Genomic DNA, 9,315 nt, shown 5'->3' with positions numbered 1-9,315 from the left:
TGTCAGTCAAATACCTTCTCTGGGAAGCCTTTCTTCCCCCTTATCCCTAGGCAAAGTTAAGCTCCTCCAGTAGTCAGTGCTTCCACTAGAACTCATTTTTGTATATACATCTGGCAGTGCTACCTTGCACAGTTGTTAAGGCTGTTCACTGCATAAGGTCATCTCGTCCAACAGGCAAGTGGAGGCTGAAATGCAATTCACGTTCCACTTCCCAAGCCTCTGGTGCACTCCTCTCCACTGGAGGAGGATGTATTTGGTAATTTAAGCAAAAGTACAGTGTGGGTTAGTAGTGACCCTGACTAAGCCCGTCCCCACTAGTATACTTAGCATCCATCACTTCAACTGATGTAATAGGAGCTCAGTTAAGGTTCCGTGAATGAGTGAAGAAAGAAAGGATTCTTTCCCTTTTTTTTTTTTTTTTTTTTTTTGAGACAGGGTCTCCCTTTGTCACCCAGGCTAGAGTGAGGCTCACAGCAGCCTCAGCCTCCCCAGCTCAAATGATCTTCTCTTCTCAGCCTCCCAAGTAGCTGGGACTACAGAAGCCTGCTACCACATCTGGCTAATTAAAAAAAATTTTTTTTGTAGAGATGGGGTTTTGCCATGTTGCTCAGGCTGGTCTCAAACACCTGAGCTCAAGTGATCCACCCTCCTTGGCCTCCAAAAGGCTGATATTGTAGGTATGAGCCACCACAACCAGCTAGAAAGGATTACTTCAAATGAAGTCTAGAAAGAAGTAAGAGTTTGGGGGCAGATGTTTTTGTGTAAGTCAGTATACAGAAATATGCTTCAGTTTCTCTCTTTGTCTGGGCTGTTTCGGTGATGCTTAGGCAGATGTCTTCTTGATTACAGGGAAGAATCTGTGAGTGTGAATTCATGGGTGGGCATCAGGGATTTGTGTCAACAAGCGGTGGACCTCCTCAGCTGATGACTTTTCAGGGCATTAAGGTTTACATGTCTAATCGTGATTTGCTGTGAGAAGTAAGGGTGCAAGAAACTTGAAAGTAAGGCCCTAAAGAGGTTTGCTCACATAAACATGTGCTAATGAATTGCATTACAGTGCCATTTTGTATATGAGAATTTAAATCATCCTAAAGTGAGATGTCACAGATTAAGAAAGTAAGAAGGGCTTGAGTCTGATTTATTTAGGATTTCCAATGAGATCAGTATTTAATATCGCAGTTTATGCATGAAAAATGCAGTTTTCATTAAGGGGGGCAATTTGCAAGCTGAATTGGCTGCAAGAGTTGTAAAAATGCTCCAAATTTGGTTTGTAGTTAAAAATTAACAATTTGTGGGGCAATCTGGTGGTATTTTTCAAGCTACAGTAAGTATGTGAATTATCACACAAACATTTATAAGATTGTGATATAAAATTATACACTGGTAGTGTCAAAAGTGTTTGCTAGTTATATGGAATATTGGCATCTCTAGAATTCAAAGCACTGGCATAACTTTAAGGATAATATGGACCAATTCTCCCGTTTTATGGGTAAGGAAACTGAGTCCCAGGAACTTGTCCAGGGTCACTGAACTTGTCTAGAGGCATAGCCAGAATGAACTTTCAGAGTTCCTGGCTTCTGCTTCATTGCTGTTTAGTCAAGTACCTGTAAGAACAGCCGTTTATGTGTTCCATCACTGGCTTCACTTGGAAAATCTTGAAGTTATAGGCTAAATTTTTAGATCTCAGGGAAAGAAAAGATTTTCAGTGCCAAACACAATGCCCTGGATAAACTAGGCATGTGATAAACATTTGCTGAATGGAGGAATGAATGAACAAACCAGGTGAGAGCTTTCTTATTTAAAGTAATTGATAAGAAATGACCCAAAGTCCATTTGGAGTGGAGTTTGGCCCTTGTGTTTGTATTTCTTAAATGCTATAAAAAGTATTGGTTAAACTTTATGGAAAAGATGGGCATCCATATTATATGTTCAAAGACATTTGATATGCTATAGTAAAAATAATTTTTTTTTTGAGACCGTCTCGCTCTGTCACCCAGGCTACAGTGCCGTGGCAATCTCAGCTCACTGCAACCTTGTCGCCTGGGTTCAAGTGATTCTCTTGTCTCAGATTCCCAAATAGATGGGGTTACAGGTGCCCGCCACCACGCCCTGCTAATCTTTGTATTTTTAATAGAGATGGGGTTTTGCCATGTTGGCCAGGCTGGTCTTGCACTCCTGACCTCAGGTGATCCACCCGCCTTGGCCTCCCAAAGTGCTAGGATTACAGGCATGAGCCACCACGCCCCACCAGGAAAAATAATTTTTATTTCTTTATTATTTTCTATAGTAGAAGCTAGAACTCCTGACAGAAAGGCATAAAGGAAAAACTCAGGATTTGGAATCAGTAGATTTATCTGAAAATTAGCTTTGTTTCTACAGACTGTAAACGTCACCAGCCTCAGTTTCTTGTAACTTCTTTTTTTTGAGACAGAGTCTTGCTCTGTAGCCCAGGCTGGGCATGATCTTGGCTCACTGCACCTCCACCTCCTGGGTCCCGGTCCCGGTTCAAGCAATTCTCCTGATTCAGCCTGCCAAGTAGCTGGGATTACAAGCATGCTCCACCATGCCCAGCTAATTTTTGTATTTTTAGTAAAGGTGAGTTTCATCATGTTTGCCAGGCTGATCTTGAACTCCTGACCTCGTGATCTACCCGCCTCGGCCTCCTAAAGTGCTGGGATTATAGGTGTGAGCCACTTCGCCTGGCCTCTTGTAACTTCTTAAATCTCAGAGTTGTTACAAGGATCAGATGAGCTCAAGTGCATGAAAGCACTTTGCAAACTTTGGAACAATGAGCAGTAAGAGGAGTCAGAAGCTATGGCAGTAACTACTTGGCCTGTGCTAGGCCATCTGTATACATCGTCTCATTTATTCCTCTGAATTTAAAAAAAAGCAAGACTTTTGTGGAATAAGGAAGAAATTTATGCTTAACTCCCTCAACGTTAAACATGTATTGAGTGAACTCCCTACAATGTGTTAAGAACTGGTAAGCTGGTCTGCACGCGGTGACTCACGCCTGCAATCCCAGCACTTTGAGAGGCTGAGGCGAGTGGATTATCTGAGGTTGGGAGTTCAAGACCAGCCTGACCAACATGGAGAAACCCCCATCTCTACTAAAAACACAACAATTAGCCAGGTGTGGTGGGGCATGCCTGCAATTCCAGCTACTCGAGAGGCTGAGGCAGGAGAATCACTTGAACCCGGGAGGCGAAGGTTGTGTCATTGCGCCACTGCACTCCAGCCTGGGCAATAGAGTGAAACTCTGTCTCAAAAAAAAAATAAAATAAATAAAAAAGAACTGTTAAACTCTGAACACTCTGAACATGATAGTAAGAGAACTTCAAGTAGAGAACTGTAAGTGACGTTAAGTGACACAAAAGCAAATTCCTTAAGTTTTAGGTGAAGGAGTGATAGGTAGATTTGCATTTGAAACAAGCTCTGTTCAGGCACCATGGCTTATGCCTGTAATCCCAGTACTTTGGGAGGCCAAGGCTGGTGGATCACTTGAGGTCAGGAGTTCAAGATCAGCCTGCCAAAATGGTGAAACCCCATCTCTACTAAAAATACAAAAATTAGCCAGGCGGTACATGTCTGTAGTCCCAGCTACTCAGGAGACTGGGGCACGAGAATTGTTTGAACTTGAGAGGTGGAGGCTGCGGTGAATCAGGATCGCACCACTGCACTCTAGCCTGGGCAACAGAACGAGACTCCCTCTCAAACAAAAAGAAACCAGTTTCTTTTTAGATTGTTGTGCGTAGGTTTAGGGGAGCAAGACTGGCAGGAAGAAGGTCAGCGGTAACAGTGTAGATCATTAAAGGAGGTGGCAGTAGAACAGTGGGGACAGACATGGAAGAAGATTCCAGAAATATAAAGGAAGTGGGACGGACCTGGTGACTGAGAAAGTGGTGGGCAGGGAGAGTCACATCCAGTAAAGGATGACACCCAGGCTGCTCACCCATATGACAACCCAGAGGGAGAACGTTGGAGACCTGTAGGATCCCTTACCCAAGTTCAGTCGTTTGAAATTGCACAGCTGAGATTTGAGTCCCGATCACCTGAAGTCAGGAGTTCGAGACCAGCCTGACGAACATGGTGAAACCCCACTGAGATCAATTTGATTTCACCATGTTGGCCAAGCTGGTCCACATGGGTCACATGGGATCCAAGTGACCCACGTAAGCCTTCCACCCGGTATCCCGACCCAACGGTTAGCATGCCCTTAATTGTAAACAAATAAAGGATCTTAATAAGAATCATCTAGCATTTGAAAGCTTTTATTTTTATGAAATCTTTTTTCATAATATTATGGGAGAAAAAGGGCCCACAGATGATTACTGCCAGCAGACATAGGCTGGTGCCCTGAGAAGAGTCCCTGCCAGAAAGGTATAATGTATTTCCTCTCTTGGATGTTATATGGCCGGGGCTCTGGCCCACTCCGCTCCAGGCATTCCATCTAGCTGGAAATTGGTCTGCTTTGTTTTCATTTATGAGGTTTGTAGATTGAGTAACCGAATCTGGACTGCAGCATTCATTGTGTTTTCGTGGTGTTGGATTACAAGCTTTCTTTTAAATTCATGGTTAGGTTTCTGAATGCGCCTTTTGGACGTGGTTCATCATGAGTTCCCATTACTAAGTGATTTCTTTGCATAGGGAACAGTATGTAAAACTTGAATTTTGAAGCTCTTTTTGTTAGTAGTTTGGGAAATGGTACAATGAATAAGCTTGCAAGTCTTTTCTTATACTGGTGAAAGTTAAGGATTCTCATTACCTTTCAAATATAGTGATGAATTTTAGTGCAATATTTTTTGTTATTTTAAAATTCGAAAAATTGTATTGTTGTTGTCTAGTAAAGAGCATTCTGTGCCTTAAGATTTTCATTTCTAAAAGGAGGATGACAGCAGTGCCTTCTTAGAATATTCTTTTGAGAATTGAGAAATTAATAAATAGAACGTAGCTGGGGGTGGTAGCTCACGTCCATAATCTCAGCACTTTGGTAAGCTGAGGCGGGATGATACTTGAGGCCAGGTGTTTGAGACCAGCCTGAGCAACACAGTAAGACCCTGTCTCTACAAAAAAAAAAACAAAAATTAGCTGGGCATGGTGATACATGCCTGTAGTCCCAGCTCCTCAGGAGGCTGAGGTGGGAGGATTGTTTGAACCCAGGAGGTCAAGGCTGTCGTAAGTCAATATCATGCAGCTGCACTTCAGCCTGGGTGACAGAGCAAGACCTCATCTCAAAATAAAATAAAATTAGCATAATGTGCTTAGAACCTGGCCTGATACAATGAGAAAGTTCACTAAGTGTTTTCTGTTTCTTTCTGTCATTTTTTCCCTTGCTTTATTTCCTGTCTGGTTAACCCCCAGGCATCTACAGAGACCCAGAGAAGCTGTCCCTCTGAGTTGCTCCTTAGGCACTTGCCTGGTCTATGTCAGCCCTCACATTCGTCATATACTATTTAATTTTTGGTGACTTCTCCATTATGCAGGGAGTGCTTTGATCGCTTTATTTATTTATTTATTTATTTGATGAAGTTTTGTTCTGACACCCAGGCTGGAGTACAGTGGTGTGATCATGGCTCACTGCAACCTCCACCTCCGGGTTCAAGTGATTCTCCTGCCTCAGCCTCCTAGGTAGCTGGGATTACAGGTACCTGCCACTACAACCAGCTAATTTTTGTAATTTTTTTTTAATAGAGGGGGGGTTTATTTTGTTGGCCAGGCTGGTCTCGAACTCCTGACCTCAGGTGATCTGTCCTCCTTGGCCTCCCAAAGCGTTGGGATTATAGGCATCAGCCACTGCACCTGGCCATGCTTGTTTTGTTTTTGTACTGCTTTTAAATCCAGGCTGGTGCTTTAGTGAACACTTTTTTATTTCTTTTGAGACGGGGTCTCGCTCTGTCGCCCAGGCTGGAGTACAGTGGCGTGATCACAGCTCACTGTAACCTACGACTCTCCCAGGTTAAAGCAATTCACCTGCCTCAGCGTCCCGAGTAGCTGGGACTACAGGTGGGTTTCACCATGCCTGGCTAATTTTTTTGTGTTTTCAGTAGACACGGGGTTTCGCTGTCTTAGCCAGGATGGTGTCGATCTGCTGACCTCATGATCTGCCCACCTTGGCCTCCCAAAGTGCTGGGATTACAGGCGTGAGCCACTGTGCCCAGCCCTGTGAATACTCTTAAATGATGGTTGACAGAATGTGTGAAGTGTTTACTGAAATTGTTTTAAAAGTATTATGATTATGAGATTGAGAGAACCTTTGCCAAATATTTGACTGTCTAAATGGACTTTATCAGTACTAAAGTGCTAAAAGTTAAAATACATAAAAGTTGATCCATATTTTTGCCCCATGTGTGGAGTTGTGGCAAGGTTGTTGTATTGGATATTTATAGCTCTAGATTCTGGTGTGGAAGACACCTTTTACCCATTTGGCAAGTCACCTAGACATTTGAGGGACTTAGTTTCCTCAGGCAAAGAATAAAATTGTTCTCTGATGATTCTCAGTGTCTTCTGGCAATGGAGCCACTAAATCCTTCGTCTGAACCTTCTTCTTCAGGCCTTGTGCTAAGGTTATGATTGGCAAAATAATAGTCATACTTCTCACCACTCTGTAGAGCTGTGAAGCTGATTTGAAATGAGGTCTCTCAAAAGCACATGGTGCCTATGAGCAGAAATAAAGGAAGAACCCATCTGGAATACATCAAAACGAATTAAGTTACCTTTTGCGTTGGTGGCATTTGAAACTTCTGGGATCAATACCTACTGCATGAATACATGAAGCCTGGAGGAATCAGAAACCAAAATATTTTCCCATTTCACTTGTCCATTTTGAATTTTCCCTCTGGAAAATCTTAGTCATTCTGTGAAACTGGGTTAGCCTTAGTGACCCTCCCTTGACAGCCATCTGCTGAACCGCTCGTTGGGAAGCGCACCGTGTGTCATGTGGGCAAATGCCTTCAGGTTACACAGATTTGAAAGAAAGGCAGAAACCTCACTGATTGGATCCATTCATTGTGGATACACTCGTGCCCTCCCAGCAGGTTCCACTTGCTTGCATCTTCTTCTGTGTTAGAATTTTGTTGTTGTGTTAGGTTGTTGTATACATCGAAAGTAATTGCAAAAACCACCATCACTTTTGCACCAACTTAATAACTAGAGAGTACTGGCTTCCTCAGCCTTCCAGTCTCATCTCAAGTGTTCCTTCTAAAGCTTTTCCTGCTCATTTTCTGACCCTTCATTTTCTCTTGAAAAGTCATCACTCTGTCCTCACCACCCTCAGGGTCCATCCTCCACATGGCCACCTTCTGTGTATGGTGGTTATAACCTTGTGAGTAAGGTGGGTGTATGTGTCTCTGTGTCCTTCTTTCTCTCCCCATTGGGTTCCTTATTAATGATATACAAATGATTGTCATGGCCAGGCGCGGTGGCTCATGCCTATAATCCCAGCACTTTGGGAGGCCAAGGTGGGCGGATCATTTGAGGTCAGGAGTTCGAGACCAGCCTGGCTAATATGGTGAAACCCCATCTATACTAAAAGTACAAAAATTAGCTGGGTATGTTGGCGGGTGTCTGTAATCCCAGCTACTCGGGTGGCTAAGGCAGGAGAATCACTTGAACCTGGGAGGTGGAGGTTGCAGTAAGCCAAGATTGTACCCCTGCACTTCAGCCTGGGGGAGAGAGCAGGACTCCCCTCTTCCCCCCAAAAAAGTGCTTTCTGTTGAGTCTGTTATGTGAGGTGTTTTGGGACTCACATGGCTTTTATCACTTTGCTTTTCTCCATTTTGATGGGTGACAGAAGATGAGCTATTTGAGAGAACTTATATGTGTTTCATTGAATTGTTCTTGGTGTTTGTCCAGTTGGAGGTAACTGTCCAGTTCCAGGTAGTCAGCATATTGTACTGAAAAAAAGACTGGATCCCTGGATTTGGGGCAGTTTTGCCAAAAATTGCTGCGTGATCTTGAACAAAGCAGTATATTCTCTCTTGGTTACCATTTCTTTATTTTTAACTTTGGACTAAATGAATTTTGGGGGTCCTTTCAACTATAAAACTCAATGTTTCTATGCAGCTACACAGTATAAGAAAAGAAAAAAAAAAACATTTTATAAAAGTTTAAAAGTAGGGCTGCAAGATGGCCACACTTGGTGTTGGAATCCAACCTTGTGACCAGAGTGATGGGGAGCAGGAACAGGACTGGGAGTCTCTGGCACCCAAGAGGCCCTGACCCAGGGCAGGAAACAGGTTTAAAGGCCTAGGCTCATTCTGGTGCTGGAAGAGGCCAGTCTGGAGGCTGTCCAGGTAGGGAAGGCATAAGAGCTGCTCAGCTGTGACAGGCACAAGTCTCCGTTGTTGAAGAATGGATGAGACCCTGGGGAGGTGTGCTCAGACCAGCCCACCAGAGTTCCCTGGTGCCGATGGATAGTCCCTGGATAGTCTGCTGAACCGAGCTGGTGTGCTGCAGCTTTACATCCACACGCAGAAGAAAGTTCTGATTGAAGCCCCACACCTGAATTCCCAGACCCTTTGACCACTTTTGCGGCCTCGTGGTTCGGCTTTTACACTAGCTCAGTGTTGGAGTAGCTGACAGCTCCCAGAAGCTCTTGAAGGTAATTAAGAATCAGTGTCAGATCACTTTGGTTGGAAAGTGAATTATTATTGTTGGAAATAAAATATTATTTTATTTTTATTTTATATTATGTTGTTTTATTTTTTGATGGAGTCTCTTTCTGTCACCCAGGCCGGAGTGCAGTGGCACGATCTCAGCTCACTGCAGCCTCTCCCTCCCAGGTTCAAGCCATTCCACCGCCTCAGCCTCCCCAGTAGCTGAGATTACAGGCACACACCACCATGCCTGACTAATTTTTTATTTTTGGTAGAGACAGGATTTCACCATGTTGACCAGGCTGGTCTCAAACTTCTTACCTCAGCTGATCCACCCGCCTTGGCCTCTACAAATTCTGGGATTACGGACATGAGCCACTGTGCCTGGCCTTAATTTGTATTTTTAGTAGAGATGGGGTTTCACGATGTTGGTCAGGCTGGTTTCAGACTCCTCACCTCAGATGATCTGCCTGCCTTGGCCTCCCAAATTGTTGGGATTACAGGCATAAGCCACTGTGCCTGGCCTGGATTCTTAATTACCTTCTCTTTCATACATCCATTTGGATGTATGAAGATTGGCACTTCTTTTTTTTTTTTTTTGAGACGGAGTTTTGCTCTGTGGCCCAGGCTGGAGTTGCCTCCTGATTAGCTGGGATTACAGGAGCTCACCACCATGCTCAGCTAATTTTTGTATTTTTAGTAGAGATGGGTTTCACCATGT

At 43.7% G+C, this 9,315-nt stretch overlaps 1 long non-coding RNA gene across 1 annotated transcript; it reads left to right on the top strand.

Moving 5' to 3' along the window:
* Positions 1-662: 662 nt before the first annotated feature.
* On the top strand, positions 663-7,461 carry LOC116536897. Its single transcript, XR_004262857.1, has 3 exons — positions 663-1,001; positions 2,288-2,344; positions 6,551-7,461. It is a non-coding gene; the product is annotated as an uncharacterized LOC116536897 (long non-coding RNA).
* The last annotated feature ends 1,854 nt before the right edge of the window (positions 7,462-9,315 follow it).

This window comes from Sapajus apella, unplaced genomic scaffold (assembly GCF_009761245.1).
Source record: "Sapajus apella isolate SASKATOON/1434 unplaced genomic scaffold, GSC_monkey_1.0 scaffold105, whole genome shotgun sequence".
Classification (NCBI taxonomy): Eukaryota; Metazoa; Chordata; class Mammalia; order Primates; family Cebidae; genus Sapajus; species Sapajus apella.
The sequence above is the reverse complement of the archived record's forward strand: the minus strand, read 5'-3'. Positions and strand labels throughout refer to the sequence as shown.